The sequence below is a fragment of the Microcebus murinus genome, chromosome 12 (genome assembly GCF_040939455.1).
Source record: "Microcebus murinus isolate Inina chromosome 12, M.murinus_Inina_mat1.0, whole genome shotgun sequence".
Taxonomy (NCBI): Eukaryota; Metazoa; Chordata; class Mammalia; order Primates; family Cheirogaleidae; genus Microcebus; species Microcebus murinus.
The window spans coordinates 71,021,914-71,042,350 of NC_134115.1; the positions used below are offsets into that span (position 1 = coordinate 71,021,914).

The 20,437-nt window shown below is 44.6% G+C and overlaps 1 pseudogene; it reads left to right on the forward strand.

Annotated features, from left to right (window-relative positions):
• The first annotated feature begins 5,499 nt into the window (after nucleotides 1-5,499).
• Nucleotides 5,500-5,912, forward strand: LOC105855647 (2-iminobutanoate/2-iminopropanoate deaminase pseudogene; annotated as a pseudogene).
• Nucleotides 5,913-20,437: the final 14,525 nt, after the last annotated feature.

Here is a 20,437-nt window from a genome sequence, read left to right on the forward strand (position 1 = left end):
CCGCAATGCCTATGTAAACATGAGTCACATGCGAAGTTAAAGGGATCCGTGTTTGGCCAGGGACAGCAGAGATCCTAAGTCACATCTTCTTCACATCAGGGGCGTGGGTGGACAAGGGTTATAGGATTTCCTGCCCAGATGCCTGAGCAAAGCTCCGGGACTCACTTGGTGCAGTAGTCTCCAAGGCCGGCACGGATACTGTTCTTCTTCCCCCTAACTCCCCATCCCGGATGAAGTTCTCCAACTATCATGTCAGAAATCATTGCTCTTTCCCCACTTCTTCACCTTCGTCAGCTTCTCTTAGTTTGATGCCACCTCTTTGCCAACCTTCGTCATCCCAGCCCGGGCACAGACACAAACCCCTTTCTTGCTTCCCCTTAAAGAATGGAGGCCACCCATGTTGACCTCCCAAAACAACTCATTCATGGTCTCTGCCGGCTGAAATCCTGTTTAAGGTTGATCTCAGCAGCTACCTCTTCCCAGATTATTTCTGCTGGTTATGAGCTTTCTAATCCCTGGTCTGTTCTTCTTTTATGCTTCTCATCACACTTTGCCTTGCACTTAGTTATTAATGTGCATGACTCTTTTCAAAGAGTCTTGGAAAATTCCCTGAAAGATCTACCTGAGGCCACACGAGCTGTGTCTATTATTTCTAAGCAAAGTATATAAAGGGCTATGAGCCAAAAATTGCTTGCCTTTCTGCAGTGAGCAAGCAGAGTTATGCTACATCTAAAGGTCCTTTGTCAAAAATCCTTCCAGAAGTTTTTTTTTTTTTTTTTGCTAGCTTGACAGTCAATCAATTGATAGATAGAAAAGAGATACCAATAGACGTAGAGAAATGTGTCCAATAGTGTCCCAAATAAGATGTAATTAATGTGTGATTGGATATCACTAGGCACTCTCAATTTCTTGCCTATGTGAAACAATTAAAGGAGTTAGGATGTCCACCTTGACATCCACTCCCAAGAGTGACCTAGTTGAGCTGTCAGAAGGTCTACAGGCAAAGGGCACATTCCTTTGTTGTCTACCTGCATTGCTGACTGAGCTAATTCCAAACCAGCTCTGGCGCCCATGAGCTCCATTAGGCAGAAGGACTGGAAATGACAGTCAGTAAAAATCCCTCAGAGAAATCACCAAGAGTTAAGGGGAGGCTGAAACCTTCTTGGTGTCTCATGGTTTTGATTTCATTGCAGTCTAGAATCATAGGCAGTGCAGTCTCAACCATGGACGCTGCCCCAATTTTGTCAGCCTCTGTGACAATATTTTATCATCACACTATGGGGTAAGAATTAATGCATTGAGGGCAACCTTCCTATCTCTCTCAATCTTGCACACTCTGGCAGTGGTGGGGAACCTGTGGCCTTCTGATTTCAAGACTGTTCTTTTTTAAGCACCAAAAGAGGCAAGAAAAGCTTCATGTTTCCCTGCTGGACCCCTTTTAATAAAAGGATTTGTTCTGTAAAATTTGGATTCAGTCAAAAGGTGGCACTTAAGGACCTAGAAGGCCACATGTGGCCTTAAGGCTGCAGGTTCCCCCCCTCACTATGTTATAGACAATTGAGCGAGTCAGCTACCCTAACTATGGACTCTCTCACATCTTTTCTTCTTGTGCTGGTAGCCTGGATAGAATCTGGTACTTACTAAGAGTGTGATGAGTGACTGAATAAGCCGAAATCGGATTACCTCATTGATGTGCCCACATCGGGCCAAGTCCCTTGACTTGCTAAGGCCAATGTATTATTTTCCATCACACTCGGTTCAGTGATATTAAGAAAAGGTCCATGATACTAGTATGTATTTCAAATGCCAATTCACATGAGGGAACAATTTCCCGACAGTGTTATCTAGATTCTTCTCAAGTTCCCTGGGTTGAGGTCAGTCTTTGTAGTTCATGTTGGGTTCCTGACCCAAACACAGTCTGTGCCAGTTATGGAAAGAGAAAAAAAATCAATTTTCCATGGTTTGGATAAAGAGGGGACCGTGGGAACATGTACAGCTCTGTCTCTAGTTCTGGTAAAGTCGTTGAAAGCCCAGCCCAGCACGGCTGTCCTGTGTACCCACACGGAAATGGGGGTACGTGATAGTGGAGTGGGAGGAAATGGAGTGAGAGGAAATGGACCCGTTCTGCAAAGCCGCTTTGGCACATGGAGCAGAGGGAAGTATTCGTTCTATTCAGGAGGGAAAACATCTCTTTAGCTATTTGTTAAGAAACGCTGATGTAATCTTGAAAACTGTGCTACATAAGGAAAAAATATGGACCCAATCTAATCGAAGAAAAAATTCAAATGCAGATAAAAACTTATGAACAGAAATGAGTCATAACAGCACTGCTGATAATTGTTAAAAATATGAAGTAAGCAACTGAATGAATATAAAATAGTAAGTCTTATTATTACATAACTCAAAACTATTTCACAAAGAGATTGTAATGACATAGGAAAATGTGATATATTTTAGATGACGAGTATAAGAAAGACATAAAGCTGTATTCACAGCACAACTATGTAAAGAAAAACATTTATGCACATAAGAAAGTCTGAAAGAAAATGCACTAAGAGGCTTAAAAACTGATTTCTAGATAATGCCATGATTAGTGATTTTAATTTTCTTTTTTTTTTTTTTTTTTGAGACAGAGTCTCGCTTGTTGCCCAGGCTAGAGTGAGTACCGTGGCGTCAGCCTAGCTCACAGCAACCTCAAACTCCCGGGCTCAAGCAATCCTGCTGCCTCCCGAGTAGCTGGGACTACAGGCATGCGCCACCATGCCCGGCTCATTTTATATATATATTAGTTGGCCAATTAATTTCTTTCTATTTATAGTAGAGACGGGGTCTCGCTCTTGCTCAGGCTGGTTTCGAACTCCTGACCTCGAACAATCCGCCCGCCTCAGCCTCCCAGAGTGCTAGGATTACAGGCGTGAGCCACCGCGCCCGGCTGATTTTAATTTTCTTTTTTGTATTTTTTGAAACTTCTGCAACATACAAGCAGTGCTTCAAAAATCAGAAAGAAACATTAAAAAAATCTATGTAACCAACAGCAAACATGAAACTTCAACTTTACTCTCAGAAGCAAATACATAAAATATATGGGAGAATTTTTTATGTCAGGGTGATTATAGCAGTGATGACAGGCATTTCATGACTCTCCTATGGGAGGTGCCTAAGGTACCCACAGTGTCCTCATGTCCTTTGTACTAGCTCTGCTTGCGGTCCTGCTGAGTCCTAGAATCTCCATGCAGGGATGCTATGAGCCATGAAAGTGCTTTGCAAGATAACCTAATTCCTTCAATTGGGAATTTAAACTGTAGAACAGAGGGTAAAAAGATGAGAATATACATAAAGAGATCCCAGGAGCAAGAGGCAGTCAGAGTAATTGTGATACTTAACAGAATTTGATGACTCCCAAAGAAGTGACCCTCTGGTGTCCACACTCCTGTGAATTTCCCTCTCATGCTAAGGCCGAGCATGGCCACGTGACTTGATTTTACCCATGGGGCAAAGTGAACACAACAGGTAGATATTTGATGGGCATTTGCACATTGCAGTTGGCTCTCTTGGAACCCTGAGACCACCATGCCATTAATAAGCCTGGGATTAACAGCTTCATGGAGTGGGGTCTAGTCATGCCCTGTTTATCTCAGCTGAACCCAGAGCAGATCAGCAGAAGAACCATCAGCAAACACACTGAATCATAAGAAATGAAAAAAAAAATTGTTGTTTTTCAGCCACTAAGTTGTAGGAATGGTTTGTTACTAGCAATGAATAACTAAGGCAGTCACAACAGGTATTCCTGTTGCTGAGGCTAAGCCTTGAACCCCTGCATTATTTCAAGGTAGTGATTCTCAAACCCTAGCATTCAAAGAGCTGAGGCAGGATGCCCATGTCTTTAGGAGAGGGACCTTGTTGGTCTTATTCACCATGACGTCCCTGTTCCTGGCATGGCGTTTATCACATAGCAAGACCTTAAGAGATACTTATAAATAAATGAACAAATGAACATTGGGAGTTTAAGACATAGATTCTGGGGTCCATCTCTGGAGAGCCTGATTTGGTAGGTCTGGGGGAGGTCCAGGGAACCGCATCTGAGTGATGCTGAGGCAGGTAGCCTAGAGACCACATTTTTGTCAGAGCCTCAAGTTATCCTTGCAACCAAAAGATGCCAATTGACCAATTTTCCATCTGGCCGTGTATCAGAATTACCTGGGGAGCTTCTTAACAGTACTAGTTCCTGATCCTCACCCCTGACCTACCAAATCTGAAACCTCCTAGAGGTGGAGACTCACAATCCATATTACTGAGAAGCTCCTGGGTGAACAGGATGCAGCTGCTCCACAGACTGGAGGACGTTTGGAAACGGCTGGCCCAACCAATCCAAGCCTCTACAAGGCATTTGGCATTGACATACTCATCTTCAGGCCTTTTGAAAAAAGGGTTACATTTTGACTGCAAGGAGTGTTTGTTAGGGACTCCTTCTAAGTCTCAGTGTCTCATCTGTCAAACAGATGTTGGTAACACCTGCCTCCTGAATGCTTATGAGGACTAAATGGGGTAAGGTGTATGATCACGCACTGAAACAGGAAACACCACGCATGGGGATTCTTAAGACTTTAATCATCTGTGTATCATGCAGGGGATTAAAATAGTTTACCTATTTTTAGGTAATCAATCAGGATTCATTATGAGGTACCCTGTCCCTCCCAGAGCACAAAGAGCCATATCTTTGGGATCCTTACACAAAATGTTTCAGGGAGGAGAAACCCTGGACACATTTCTAGTTCCTTCACGTGGTGTGCAATGTCCTGCACAGTCTGGATCCTGCATCGCCTCGTCCTCTCCTTCCTCTGGCCCTTCTTCCTCCCTTCTCCTGCCCCTATGTGTCAGTCCTTCCAAAACACTAATGCAGGGTGCTAGTTCACCTCTTCTGCTAGTCCCGGCCCAGCCTGTGCAATGTGTTACTATTTGGAATGATCTTTATTCTTGTCCGGCCTACCCACTTGGCCCTTTCCTGATCCTTTGGTGTCTGTTACTGTCTCCAACCCTCTGGTCAAATGGAATTGACCAGCCCCTGTTTTGAACCCCCACTAGACATTTATCTAGAGCCTTGTACCCCTTGGTTGCACTTACCTAAGTTCTTAACTCTCCCCCCTTCCCCATTGAGGCCAGGCTGCTTGAGGGCAGGGACTTTTCCTTACACATCCCATGCATGTCTCTAGCCCGGAGCACAGTGCCTAACCCAGAGCAGGGATGGATAAATATTTGTTGATCGAGTGTATGAAAGTTAGAGGTCGTCTTTGGTGGGTCGAAACTCCTGAAGAACGTTGCTCACTCCTGGAAGAGGCCACGTGCCTCTCTGATGCTGACTTCCTGCTGTCCGCCTTTGTCCTTTCTTTCCCTCCGTGCAAAGACTTGTGAAAATCAAACACCTTGAGTCAGCTGAGATTCAAGCGGGGCTGCAGTCAGGGCTTGCTTTCCCGAAGGGGCCGCAAGAGGGGAGGATTGGCCATGTCATCCTTGATCAGAAGAGTGATCGTCATCTCGAAAGCCCCAGGGGCCACTGACCCCTACAGTCAAGCTGTATTAGTGGACAGGACCATCTACATTTCAGGATGGATAGACATGGACCGGTCAAGTGGACAGCCTGTGCCAGGAGGGGTAGCAGAAGAAGCTAAACAAGCTCTTAAAAACATGGGTGAAATTCTGAAAGCTGCCACCTGTGACTTCACTAATCTAGAAAAGACAACTGTTTCGCTGGCTGACAGAAATGACTTCAATACTGTCAATGACATCTACAAACAGTATTTCAAGAGTAATTTTCCTGCAAGAGCTGCTTACCAGGTTGCTGCTTTGCCCAAGGAGGCAGAGTTGAAATTGAAGCAGGAGCTATCCAAGGACCTTTCACAACACCATTGCTATAAGTGGGCCCAGTGTTTAGTCTGGAATTTTTAACATCTTAATTTTTACAGTTGATGTAACACCTTAATTAACTTCTTAATTTTTACAACTGATGAAAGTATAATAAGCTTGACTAAAATATCTGAAGTTATCATGGAAATACCATATAATAGGGGTAGTTGAATGTGAATTGAAGATTACATAATGAATCCAGGTGCTGATGTAAATTATACTTATGTACACCCATATTACTGACTGTAGGAAAGAGATACTCATTACACAGCAACTCAAATAAATAAAAGTAAAGGGAAATAACAGGTAGGAAAGATGAGTTATTATTTCTGAGAAATAATCTATCCTGAAAAATGAGGAGTGTTGTACATTGTATAGAGCAGGGGTCCCCAATCTATGGTGAGTTGTATAATTATTTCATTATAGATTACAATGTAATAATAATAGAAATAAAGTACACAACAAATGGAATGTCACCCCCTCCTTCTTCCTTCCCCCTTCCCCCGGCTCCGGTCCATGGAAAAATTGTCTTCCATGGAAACAGTCCCTGGTGTCAAAAATGTTGGGGACCACTGGTGTAGAGCACTATGTTAATGTCTCTGATTCTTCCCTCCTGTCTGTATCCATGCTCTTTGCCATGTGACTTGGCAGTTCCTTTCCACCACCAGAAGCAGATGGGTTTTCTGCTGCTTAACTTTGGGTTTAGGCATGTGATTTACTTTGACCAATGGGATATTAGCAGATGTGATGCTTAAATTAAGGTCTTGAAATATACTTATGGACTTAAGCTTGTACTTCCCCTAAAAAGATTGCCCTGGTAGACTGCTAGTTCCAGAAGAATGATAAAAATGTGAAGTAGAGCCAAATTGCAAATAATATTGTTGTTTTAAGACACCGAGTTTTTGGGTGGCTCATTATGCAGCAGTATTGGGGCAAGAGCTGGTAGATATAAGGACCTTTAATTCCGTCCTCCTTTAATTCCATCCACTGGAGGTGCTGTTCCAGGGGAACCCCTGGAACTAGGAGAGGTTCTCATACTTCCTTACTTCCATGTAAGAAAACCTTCCATATAAGAAATATCTTAATCTAGCCATTTACATCAGCACCTTAGAAACCTGTGTATGTCTTTTCCTTGCAGCCTGCAAAAGCCTAGCTAAGACAAATGTCTTCCCTATCTGTCATGAGGTCCCTGAGGGATGAGAATGTTCTAGATTGCTATACTGGCCCAGAACCTGGTGGTGTGTCTGGTATACTCACTCAACCAGCTGTGAAACCAGATGTAACTCTTGTCAAAAGTAGCAAATTTAATGAATCAATCTGCCCTAGGTCCTCTCTTGGAAGAGCTCTTTCCATGCAAGGGACTATTATTAATATTTTATTTTTTGAGACAAGGTCTTGCTCTGTTACCTGACCTAAGTGCAGTGGTGTCATCATAGTTCACGACAACCTCAAAGTCCTGGGCTCAAGCAATCCTCCTGCCTCAGTCTGCTGAGTAGCTGGGACTAGAGGCACGTGCCATCATGCCGGGTTAATTTTTAAATTTTTTGTAGAGACGGGGTCTCCCTATGTTGCCTAGGCTGGTCTCCAACTCCTGGCCTCAAGGCATCCTTGTGTCTTGGCCTCCCAAAGTGCTAGAATCACAGGCATGAGCCACTGTCCCCAGCTGAGACTATTATTAGTGCAGTTTATCTGTCCACCAACCCACCCACTCACCCATGGTGATGGGAAGACACTGTCAAACACTGGGGTATAAAGGCAAATTAGACATGACTGATCCTTGTCTCTATAAAGATCACAGACTCATAGAAGAGACAAATAGACTATTACAAGGTGGTGAGATAGAATCAGAGAGGGTAAGAGTGAGATACTGAGGGAGCTCAGACTAATCCAGTCTGGTGGGTCAGAGAAGATTTCAAGGATCAAATGACACTTGAAATGAGTTTGACAGGCAAGGAGTTAACCAGGTATAGAAGGGGGAGAACATTCTGGGAAGAAGGTGAGCAAGTGTGCACATTTAAGATCTATGCTGAGGGTGTAAGGGTGTGTGTGAAGGGTGAGAAGTGGTGGGAAATGAGTTGGAGACTCAGGCATGGCCAGGGGCACAGGGCCATGTGTGCTACAGTCAGGAGTCCAGACTTGGTCCTGAGGGTGCTGGGAGCATTGAAGATTTTAAGAAGGGGAGTAACATGTTTGGGTTTCATATTGCAAAGATCCCTCTGGCAACAATGTCGTAGGAGAGGGCAAGGACTCTTGTTAGGTACTTGTAGTCATAAAGGGGGACAATGAAGAGCACCCCCCCAGGCATGCTGGTGGGAACTAGAGAAGTGAAGGGATGGGAGAGTTAGACCTGGTCACAGAAAGGTGAGAGAGAGAGGTTTCTGCTTAAACATCTGAGTGCATGGTGACACCACTCATTGAGGTTAGGAGCCTTGGGGGAGTGACCAGGGATGGAACATGAGTCCTCTTAGGCTCATGTGGATAGGAGGGGACTGTGGGGCCTCCAGGTGTATGTCTGTACACCCAGGACTCAGGAGAGATTTGAATTTTGGTGCCATAAGTGTGTTGATGGTGGTTGAAGTGATGGGTTTGGTTTGTTATTTTGCCTGCCCAGAGCTGGTACTTGCAGAAGCACTGAAGAGTCATCCCCACAGGTTGGGAATGATTTTTGGAGCCCTAGAATTTGCTAGATAGCATGTAAGAGCTCTTCTAGGAAATCCCAGGCAGGGCCCATCCTCTTTCACCTTTGTGTTACCAGAACTCTCCACAGGGCTTGGGAATTAGTCGTGCTCAGTAATGTTGGATGAATGAATGAATGAGGTTCTCTGGTCCTTTGAGGTTCCTCAGCCCTGGGAAACCAACATCCCCATTACCTTGGGGGTGATTCTGTAGGTTCAAATTACGGATTCACCAAATTCATAATTCTCGTAATTCCATACTTACAGAGATCCTAGGCCAGCCCTCCCATTGCATCGTTCGAAGCACCCATTCAAGATAGTGAATTTCTCAAAAATCCATGTGAATTAGAATCAGCTGGGGGGCACGGGGAGGTCCTGAAAATACAGGTTCCCAGGCCCCATAGATCGGTATTTTGATTCAGTAGGTCTGGGCTGGAGCCCAGAAATCTGCTTTTGAAGCAAGCTCCTGAAGTGGTTCTGATGCCAATGCAATGTAACCCATATTTTGGGGAAAGCCACTTATGCTGGGCATTCTCTCTTCACTGTCCAGATGTGCTCCCTACTTTTATTCACTGCTCTGTGTCTTGGGCAGCTGCTTTCTGTGGCCAGTACCAGCTGGGCTTCCTTGGCCTCTGCCTTCCATTGGGTCCACCAAGGCGAGGCGACAGCAGAGGCTGGACAGGAGAGAGGGCGTGGGTGCTGAGTCTCCTGTCCCCTCCCTGCTGGCCCTGGTTGGGCAGTGGCTGTGTCCAGGACCCCTGTCAGGCAGCCCCTCCCTCCCAGCTGCGGCTCTTGGCGAGTGTGTCACCAGCTCCCTTCCTCCTGCCCTTCGGGCCTAGGCATGGTGACAGCTCCTGCAGGGCTGGCCTCTGGGTGCGTCACCGTCTTTATTTCCTTTAACCCTGCTTGGACCTCTCTAAATGATCCCTTCATTACACACTCTCCAATGGCCTCTTTGAGTGCTCCCTCTGCTTCCTGCCAAGACAGGAAAATAAAAACATTGACTGGAAAGAGTCAAGAATTTTGGGCTCGGTTCAGTTCAATTCAATTTGGTGAACACTTATGGAGTGAGGTCCTCTCCGCCAGGCTCTGTGCCAGGAGCTGAGGTTCCAGAAAAGGACTCAGACATGGTACCCACCTGCTGCCTGCAGAGAGTCCAGAGCTCAATGGGAGGCTAGATCCCCAGAATGCAGGGTAATTTGGGGGTCCACTCAGGGTAACCTGAAAGTGCAGAGCTACCTCTAACTCTTCCAGGTGGCAGGCAACAGAGGCTTCCCTGACAAGGTGTGCAGAATTTGGCTGGGCAGAGAAAGAATGAGGAGGAACAATTCAGGTAGAGGCAGGATATGAAGATGACAATGGCAATGCCTGGTGTGGCTGCACTGGAGGGGGAACATAGGGGGGTGACTGTCACCCACCCTGCTGGGAGGCAGAGGGATGCATCAGAGTCTTGGGCCATAAGATGCTCCCCAGGGACGGGTGCTAGTCAGGGTGCCCCCATGTCTAGATGATCTGTTTGAGGTGGGTGCCTCTAACCCTCTCCCTATTGCCATAATTTGGGTTTATTTTCTTCCAAAGCAATTCTAAATTCACCAACCTACCAAGGCTCCCCTATCTCCCTCCAGAGGGGTGTCTGGGAGAAGAGGGACACTTGGAGTAATGCCCCAAGGGCCATGAGGTTAGGACAAAAGGGATGATCTGGCTGGTATGTGCCACAGACCTCCCATGCAGGACCCCTGATTCTACTATCTTCACTGACTTTAAAGGAGGATGAGTTTGGAAAACTCCTACTCATCCTTCAAAAGCCAACTGAGATTTCACCTCCTCCAGGAAGACCTCCTAGAACTAGTGCTCCTTCTCTTGGATTCATCACAGTCTCTGGTATTTTGTATGGTCACCAGCCTATCTAGCCTACTCGCCTGCTGGGTCCTCAAGCATCTGTCTCTTCCTCTCCAGAACCCAGCACCAGGCCTAAGGCATCGTTGGGCATCAGAAGATATTTGTTGACCTAAATTAAAAGGAATTCTTGCTGCAATAGAAGAGGTGGTACAGGTGGACCCTGACTTATGATGGTTCAACTTACACAATGATTTGACTTTGATGGCGTGAAAGCGATACACATTCATCAGAATATCAATAGATTACATGAGATATTCAACATTTTATCATAAAAGAAGCTTTGTGTTAGATGATTTTGTCCAACTGTAGGCTAATGTGAGTGTCTGCACATGTATAAACTAGGCCAGACTAAGCTATGATGTTCGGTAGGTTAGGTGTATTCAATGCATTTTAAACTTAGGGAATTTTCAATTTACAATGGGTTTGTCCAGAGGCAGTCATAGTACTGATAGTATCAGCCCTGTTTGAGGAATGAGGAAATGGAGGCTCAGGGTAGAGAAGGGACTTGCTCAGGATCTCATAGCCCACAAATGACAGAGCAGAGCTGGGACTCGAAACCAAACAGACTTGCTGACTGCAAGGGCTGCAGAAGGCACGGCTGGGCCCCTCCCTCACACAGGCCCAGCTGGGGCGCTGACCAACACTGTTCAGCCAGGAGACAGAGATTTAGAGCACATGTCACTGATGGAGCAATTGCTCCTTGCCAGGAACTGTTAAGAATACATTTGCATCAACTCACTTAACCCCAACGACCTTGGGAGGTATGTGTGTGAACATAGTCTGATTTTGCAGATTAAGAAATGCGTCCAAGATCATACCAAGAACAAGAGGCAGAACTTAATTCAAATCTAGACTTATTCCAGAGTCCATGCTCTGAAACATTGCACTATCCCCGGAGAACTTGACACCAACTTCAGATTTAGGAAGAAAGAGAATGCACAGCCCAATGTTCTGTTGTACTGGATTTGGAAGAGGTTTATAAACAGAAATCTGCCTCTACATCATGGCTCAACCCCCCCCCCCCACGCAAGTCTAATTAAGAGAAAGAGAGGGAAAGAAAGGAAAGAAAAGAAAAAAATAGGAAAGGAAAAAAAAGAAAAAAGAATAAGGCTCCCAGGAACATCTTGAATTACCACAAATTGAGTTTTAGAAAATTGAGAGCATTACAGAGTAAATTGCACGGGCCTGGTGCAACATGCTCACTCTGCAGCCGTGTGGCCCTGGGCACATCCCTTTCCCTCTCTGAGCTTCTTGTGTTTCCTCATCTCCTTTCTTTCAGAGCCTTCATCAAAATGTTTCCTCTCAAACTGAGAAGTATGGGGCAGTTGATGTCAAGCTCACAGTCTTTTTACGCCCTCTAGTGTTCAGTTACGACACTGTCAGAGGCCTGGTTTGTTGGGCCGAATGCACGCTAAGCTTCAGGGACAATGAGCCCGGAAGTGTGCCCAGAGAAGTCCACAATGTCTTAAAGCCCAAGCCTGTCCTGTGCCATCCCAGCAAAGACTTGGAAGTCCTGTTGATCCTGCCCACACAGTTTCAATTGTTTTCCTAAGTGCGTGCTGCTGAGCACACATGCTCGCACACCCTCTCCGCCCACACGCAGTGCCGCCTCTGTTATTATAGCTGTCACATCGTGTGACATGTCTGTCTCTGTGAGCACGAGGCCTGGCGTTAACTTCTATTCTCTCCCTGCCTCCCCAGTAGAGTGTGTGACACGTGGGCCTGGCACTCGAGTGTGTCGAGTGGATGGTGAACGGACAGAAGAAGGGAGGAATGAACAAAAGAAGAGACAGCAATCCAGAAAAAGATTGGGGGTGAAGAGGAGGAGCCAGTGGGGGAAGTTCTGAGTTCAGAACTTTTGAACCTCAAGTTCAGCAAGGTTCCCAGCTGACCTCATAGTGTACTGATGACTTTTCAAGATTGGGGTGCAGATGGAGGCCGGTGACCAGAAGGGGCAAGTGGAGGGCTTTTGGGGTGCTGCTCAGGGTGCTGGTGACACGGGTGTGCTCACCTTGTGAAATGTGTTGAGCTGTGCACTTTTGTGCACTTACGATCTGTGCACTTTCTCTGTGCATGCTATACTCCAGTAAAAAGCCTACTTAAATAGAATTTGACAGAAGTGGTAGATCTTTTTTTTTTTTTTTTTTTGAGACAGAGTCTCGCTTTGTTGCCCAGGCTAGAGTGAGTGCCGTGGTGTCAGCCTAGCTCACAGCAACCTCAAACTCCTGGGCTCGAGTGATCCTTCTGCCTCAGCCTCCCGGGTAGCTGGAACTACAGGCATGCGCCACCATGCCCGGCTAATTTTTTTTTTTTTATATATATATATCAGTTGGCCAATTAATTTCTTTCTATTTATAGTAGAGACTGGGGTCTCGCTCTTGCTCAGGCTGGTTTTGAACTCCTGACCTTGAGCAATCCGCCCGCCTCGGCCTCCCAAGAGCTAGGATTACAGGCGTGAGCCACAGCGCCCGGCCAGAAGTGGTAGATCTTTATGCCTCGTTCCAGGGGTGGAGGCAGGTTGTTGAGTTTCTTTGCGTTTTCTCCATTTGCTGTCTTAGAGTCTAGCCTGGGGCAGCCCCAGTCTACAGAAATCCATCCCGTGTGGTCAGACTCATTGGACTTTGTTTCAATATTTGACACTTGGGCCATTCTCTCTTTCGAGAAATACTCTTGTTCCTTGGCTTCCAGGGACAAGGTCCTCAGTCTCCTTTTCAGGTGTCTCTTCCAAGAACTATTCCTTGAAGTTCCTGAGTGTTCTGTGCTAGGCCTGCCCCATTTCTAAGTGTGCAAATTCTCCGGGGATGATCTTATCCCCTCTCATGGCCAGCCCTGCGCTGATGACTCACAGATAAGTATCTCGAGCCCATACCTCTCTTCCCTGCTGTGGACCATTTATCCAACTGCCGCTTGGACATCTCTGCTTGAACATCTCCGTGGTAGGACACTGAGATGAAATCCTTTACTTTCTCTCCCCACTCTCACCCAGAAATGTATTCCTTCTTCTGTGTTTCTTATTTCACTGAGTGCCCCACCCCCCATCTCCCTGGGGGCTGGCCTTAATTTTTGTGGTAGACTATGCTATTTAACAAATAGCATCGCTGTTTAACAAATACTATCCCTTCGTGTTCTGTCTTGAGGCAGAGTATACTTCTACACACCATTGGCTTTGGGCTTGTTCAAGGGTCTTGCTTTTAACAAAAGAATGACCATGTAGCAGTTCCAAATAGAGGCTCTGGTGGCCTTGTGCTAGAGGACATCTGTGTTTCTGCCTCTCCTGGAGCTCCAGCCATCCACGGTGAGGAAGGCATGCCCCAGGTGGCTGTTTGCACCTTCAGCCTGGGTCCCAAATGAGAGACGCATGAGGCAGACCTGAACTTGACCTATAGCCTGGAGCTGAGTCCAGCTGGGCAAGGTTGAGTCCAGCTGACCCACAGACCCATGAGCAGGAAATAGATGTTTGTTATTATAAGCCATAAGACTTACGCATGTTTCCATCTCCTCACTGCCCTCATCCATCCAGCTCTGTCCATTCCACCTCCCATGTCTGTGCACATATGTCTAATTCTCGGACCTCCCACTGCTGCTGCCCTGATCCAGGATTTTATTGCCTCTTGCCGGGACTCCTGCAAGTCTTTTTACTGGTTTCCTTACATTTGCTCTTGTATCCTCTAATCTCTGCACTGCAGCAAAAGCAATCCTCCTGAAATCCAAGTCTGTCCTGCTCCTTCTTGAGGATCTTCAAGAGCTTGTCATTGCCCGTGGAAAAATGTGCACATCCATTGCACCTAAAGCCCTTGGGATCCTGTGACATCTCCCATGCCTCTCTAACTGCTTCTTTACCAGGTTCTAAGGAGCCTCTTTCAGTTTCTTACAAGCCCCGTGCTCTTTCTTGCCCAGGGCCCTTTGCTGTACCTTTCCCTCTGCCGGAGACATGCCCCACTTCCTCTGCCCAGCTGCACCTGAGTCAGGCCTCTTACCTTCAGGTGTCAGCTCAGGAGTGATTCCCTGTGAGAAGTCTCCACTGATTCCCACTGGTCTGAGCAAGATCTGTTGTCCATTTGCTTCCATGGCATCCTGAGCTTTTCCTTCCAAATCACTTACCAAACTATTTTGCAGCTCTAATTGGCTTGTCTTTCCCGATAGACTCGAGTTACCACAAAGGCAGGGACTATGTCTAGTTTGTTCAATCTCACATCCCTGCTGCTTCACAAGGTGCCTGCGCCCCTCCTTTGAGCTCACTGACTATTTGTGGAATGGATGGTACGTGGAAGTATGGGCTAAAGAATTCCAAGATGGAAATGGAAACCATAGAGGGGGCTCAGAAAGCATCGAGTCTTATACTTTCCTTGTACAGATGAGGAAACTGAGGCTCAGGCCGGGCGTGGTGGCTCACGCCTGTAATCCTAGCGCTCTGGGAGGCGTAGGCGGGCGGATTGCTCGAGGTCAAGAGTTCGAAACCAGCCTGAGCAAGAGCGAGACCCCATCTCTACTATAAATAGAAAGAAATTAATTGGCCAACTAATATATATATAGAAAAAAACAGCCGGGTATGGTGGCGCATGCCTTTAGTCCCAGCTACTCGGGAGGCTGAGGCAGCAGGATTGCTTGAACCCAGGAGTTTGAGGTTGCTGTGAGCTAGGCTGATGCCACGGCACTCACTCTAGCCTGGGCAACAAAGCGAGACTCTGTCTCAAAAAAAAAAAAAAAAAAAAAAAAAAAAAAACCCAAAAAAAAAACTGAGACTCAGAAAGAGCATGACTAGACCAAGGTCCTAGGAACCTGTCAGTGGCAGAGCTGGAATTAGAGAGTTATAATGGGGATTTTCTGCCCTTTATTTGCTATCCGATTTGTCTAAGGAATAAGGTGTCGGGTTCTTGTTACTCAAAGTGTGGTCTGTAGACCATCAGCATCAGCATCACCTGGGAGTTTATTAAACTCCCAGGCCCTGCCCCAGACACACTGAATCAGAACCTTCATTTGCGTAAGATCTTCTGGGGCTCTGTAGATACAATAAAGTCTGAGAGCCGCTGGTTTCAGTGACCAAGAGGGCAGCTAGCCTGGCTTAAAAGTCATTCCAATCCCATGCAGGAAAGCCGGCTGTGAAGTGGAGAAGAAACCTAGCCAAAATCTTGTGGCATTTGGTGCATGTGTGGGCCCCTCACCTTCCAAAATGTCAGCAGTTTGGAAGTCCAGGGCTGGCCTGGTGGAGGATGATGGCTCAATTTCAGGCTGACTCAGTGAATAAAGGGGCCTTGGATAAAAGGAAACTCTCAGAAACACAGTAAGCTGAGCAAACCTGATGCTGCAGATTTCTAACCTTGTAGCTATTAAGTTAAAAAAATATTTTTACAAAGGTATATTTATTTATACAAATCATTCCACCTACGCTGCTTGAGATATGCGTGCTAGCGGCATTGTAAACTGCTGCAGCCTGTTTGGAAAATAATACAACAAGTAGCAGTAACCATCAAGTTATTTATCCCCTCGGACCAAGTAATGCCACTCACAGGAAGCCATGCTAAGGAGCTAATTCAACAGGATTGAACAGCTATATGCGTGAAGGTGTTTACTATAGCCCAAAGTGAAAAACACTAAATGCAAAGGGAATGGGTAAGTAAATTATGGTTTAGTGTCTTCCTGAAGACCATTTAACATTAATTACAAGGTAACTAATATGTTACGGTGGTTAAGGGCATGGTCTCTGGGATTTTGGTTCTGATTCTACCATTGACTGTGTGACTTTGGGCAGGTTTACTGAATTGCTCTATGCCTCAGTTTCCTCATCTGTAAAATGGGGATAATAGCAATACCTACTTCATAGGATTGCGAGGATTAAATGATTTAATTGAATTAACTTCATTAAGTACCTGGAATAGTGCTTCTCCATAAATTGATATCATTTTTTTTAACAGTCATATGAAATGGCTTGATATGCCTATCCCACCTGCCGAAAGAATGCTTTTCTTCCTTCCTCAGGGCCTGACCTCCTTTAATAAGTCTAAGACTCCATGGATATTTCCCCAGTACTCCTTACAGTCAGTCTGGTTTTCCAGGCTCAAGGAGAGAAAACAGGAGAATGTCCTCAATTGGCCCGTTCTTTATTTGTGGCTCTTATTGCTGTTGTGTTGCTGTTAAAACAAGTGATCAAGGGACACTCTGGCATTCTTCCTCCCCCAGAATTATGCCCAACTGTGGTAAGTCCACCCCATATAGGCCTGGACTCCCAGCTCTTTAGTGCACACACAAATACACACAAACATGAACACACATGCACACATAGACACTTTCTGCACGTCTCTCCCCCAGGGTGCCTGAGTCCTTGTTGCTGAGCATGAATGAGATCCCTTCCTTCTTCTTCCAACCCCTTGGTCTGTTTGCATTGACTGCCCTAGCATGTCATTCCTTTCCGTGGGTAACCCACTTGTTCCAATGATAATAATAGCTGCCATTAATTGAAAGCCTGAAGAGTGCCAGGTGATTTGCCGCCCTACCTTTACAAACATCCATCCTCAGAATGAACCTATGAGGTAGTTATTATTGTTCCTATCTCACAGCTACAGCCTCTGAAATTCGGATCCACTACTTGTATGCAAAAAATCTGAGATTTTAACCCGGATTTGTCTAAACTCCAAAGCCCACACTCAGAATCATGGCCCTAAACTGCCTGTCTGTGCAGGGATATAAACAAGAAGTTTATAATAAATGGTAACTAAAAAAGTAAAAGCAAAGTTGCATTGCCATAATAAATACAGTTGTGCAAAATATATGTCTGCATGGGAACAAAGACTTGAGACTATTTGCTGTGTAAGATACATAGTATCATGTATGATTTTTCCTTTTAAGTAATTTCCTTTAGTGACAGTTGTTATACAGCTTTTACAATATTAAAAAGTTACCCTCCACCTGAAAAAATTAACTTCCTTTAAGCCCACTAGTTCTCAGCCTTGGTTGCACTTGAGGGGCTTTTAAAAGATACCCAATGCCTGAGCTCCATCATAGATGAACTAAATTAGAATCTCTAAGGTTGGAGTCCAGGCAGTGGTATTTTACGAGAGTCTTCCTATTGATTTTAATGTGCAAGCAGGATTGAGAAATAACTTCATGGGGAAACTTGACCTTCTACTTTCCCTCTTCTGGAGAACCTAGTTGACCTATATTCTGCAACCCCATGCTAATTAACTCAAGCTTTTCCCTCTGTGTCCAGCAAGGAGTTAGTGAGATGACTTTTTCCCTAGTCCTTTTTGCAAAAGCGCATTGGGAGAACTTTTTAGGAGATAGAAATGTTCTATAGCTTGATGGTTGGTTACATGACAGCATACTTTTTGCCAAAACTCATTAAACTGTATACTTAAAATCGGTGAATTTTGTTATATGTACATTATACTTCATTAAGCTGGTTTTTATTTATTTAAAATTAAAATGCATCATTTTATTACTTACTAAAGTTTTGAGAGTCTGTAGGTACTAAGCACAACTCTTAAAAAGATACGGCCCCATTCATAAGAACATGGATTTCAAACAGCAATACAGTAATTAAAGTTGTAACAGGTGGGTAGGGTTACTCATGTCAGTAATTCTAGCACTTTGGGAGGTTGAGGAGGGAAGATTGCTTGAGACCAGGAGTTTGAGACTAGCCTAAAACTGTCTCTACAAAAAAATAGAGAAATTAGCCTGGTGTGGTGGCATGCACTTACAGTCCCAGCTACTGGGGAGGCTGAGGCAGGAGGAGGATAGCTTGAGCCCAGGAGTCCAAGGTTGTAGTGAGCTACAATGATGCCACTACACTCTAGCCCAGGCAACAGAGTGAGACCCTGCCTCAAAAAAAAAAAAAAAAAAAAAAAGTTGTAACAATAAAATGTCACTTTAAATATAATCCTTGACTTACTAATTAGGTCTGATCCCAAATTTATTGAGATATTTCCCTATCATTAGAATTGCTAAAGATCTTATCACCTGTGACACCTGTACATAATGCAGATTTAAAAGGCATTGTTTTAAATTAAAATGTATGCAGCATGTATCCTAAGGTGTTATTTTAAAAGTGCTAATCACAACACACATTTGAAGCCTTTCATTTTAGTACATATGGATTTGAACATTCATTTTATTATGCAATGATGGCATGAAATATTAAAGCACACTTCCATAACCTAGTTTCAACAGACTAGAAAAAGATCATATGGATTAACATTTTTAAACAGTAAAAGTTAACATTTTTAACTTATTGACATTTTCGAAATGGTCAAATTTCTAAAACCTCAAGGTTAATACTTAGTTTCAAAGTCTGTGCTCATAGGAAACCAAACTTGTACTCAGTATGGGAGAGGAGTTGAACAGCTTATCTAAGAAAACTGAAATCTGAAGAATACTAGTTCTTCAATTAGCTTTCGTCTCGCTCTGTGCTTTATTTTGTTTGCACTGCAGTTTTTCACTTAAATGAAAAAAAGATAACAGGTATTCAGTCAGGTAAGAATGACCGTTTCTCCCTTATTCCAATGAGCAACTGTCTTCTCCTCCCTGTCAAAGAGAGTCCAGGGGAACAGACATCCCCCCACCCCACTAGAGCCAGGATGCCTCTTGGCCTGCTCCCCACCTTGGGTGTGGGAGGTTGACACTCGCCCACCCTGGGCCTCCGCTCTTTCCTCACGTATCACCTACCCCTCCCTGCCTTCAGCCCACAAATGGGACCTGCAAACCCGCCGCCCCCCCCCGGCCCTGGCTGAGCCCATGTCGGAGCCACCCTGCCCCTGGCCCACAGGCACACTTAAGCCGGTTTTTAAAATGTTACGAATATTGAAAAAGGAAGAAATAAAACCAATTTACAGATTATACATTTGAATACAAAGAAAATCTGATATAATCTGTAAAGTATTAAGTAATTTTAGCAAAGGAGCTGAATGCAAAGTCAAGATACAAAACTAATCTGTGCTACACGCTAGCAACAAACAAGTACAAAATAAAAATTTATAAATATCATTTACAATAACAACAAAAGCCACAAAATATTTAGGAATAAATCTAATGAAAGATTTCAAAGACCAGTACACTGACAATCATAAAACATTGGTGAGAGGCCGGGCATGGTGGCTCACGCCTGTAATCCTAGCACTCTGGGAGGCCGAGGCGGGCGGATTGCTCGAGGTCAGGAGTTCGAAACCAGCCTGAGCAAGAGCGAGACCCCAGTCTCTACTATAAATAGAAAGAAATTAATTGGCCAACTAATATATATAGAAAAACTTAGCTGGGCATGGTGGTGCATGCCTATAGTCCCAGCTACTCGGGAGGCTGAGACAGTAGGATCACTTGAGCCCAGGAGTTTGAGGTTGCTGTGAGCTAGGCTGACGCCACAGCATTCACTCTAGCCTGGGCAACAAAGTGAGACTCTGTCTCAAAAACAAACAAAAAAAACAAAGAAAACCCCAAAACATTGGTGAGAGAAAGTAAAGAAGAATAAAGTAAGTTGAGAGATAAACCATGTTCATGAATTGGAAGACACATTATGGATACTATATTAATTTCCCTTAAATTGATCTACAGTTTTAACGCCAGCTCAATAAAAATTCCAGGAATCTTAAAACTGGAATTGGCAAGTTTATTCTAAAATTTATATGGAAGCAAAGGACCTACAAGAATCAAGGCAATAGAAGAAGGTGAATAGAGCTGAAATACCAAAATAAATACCAAATACCAAATAAAAACTTACTATAAAGCTACAGCAATCAAGACAGTATAGTACATGGATAAATGAATAGACCAATGAAATAGAATGGAGATTCCAGCAACAGTCACACCCATATATGGTGATTTGACTTATGACAAATGTTCTATGGCAAGTTAATGGAGAAAGTATCAACTTTTCAGCCAAAACTGTGGGGTCAATTGGTCGTTCATTAAAAAAGAAAAAAAGAAAGAAAGAAAAGAAACCAGATCTTTTACACCATACACGAAAATTCATAATGGAT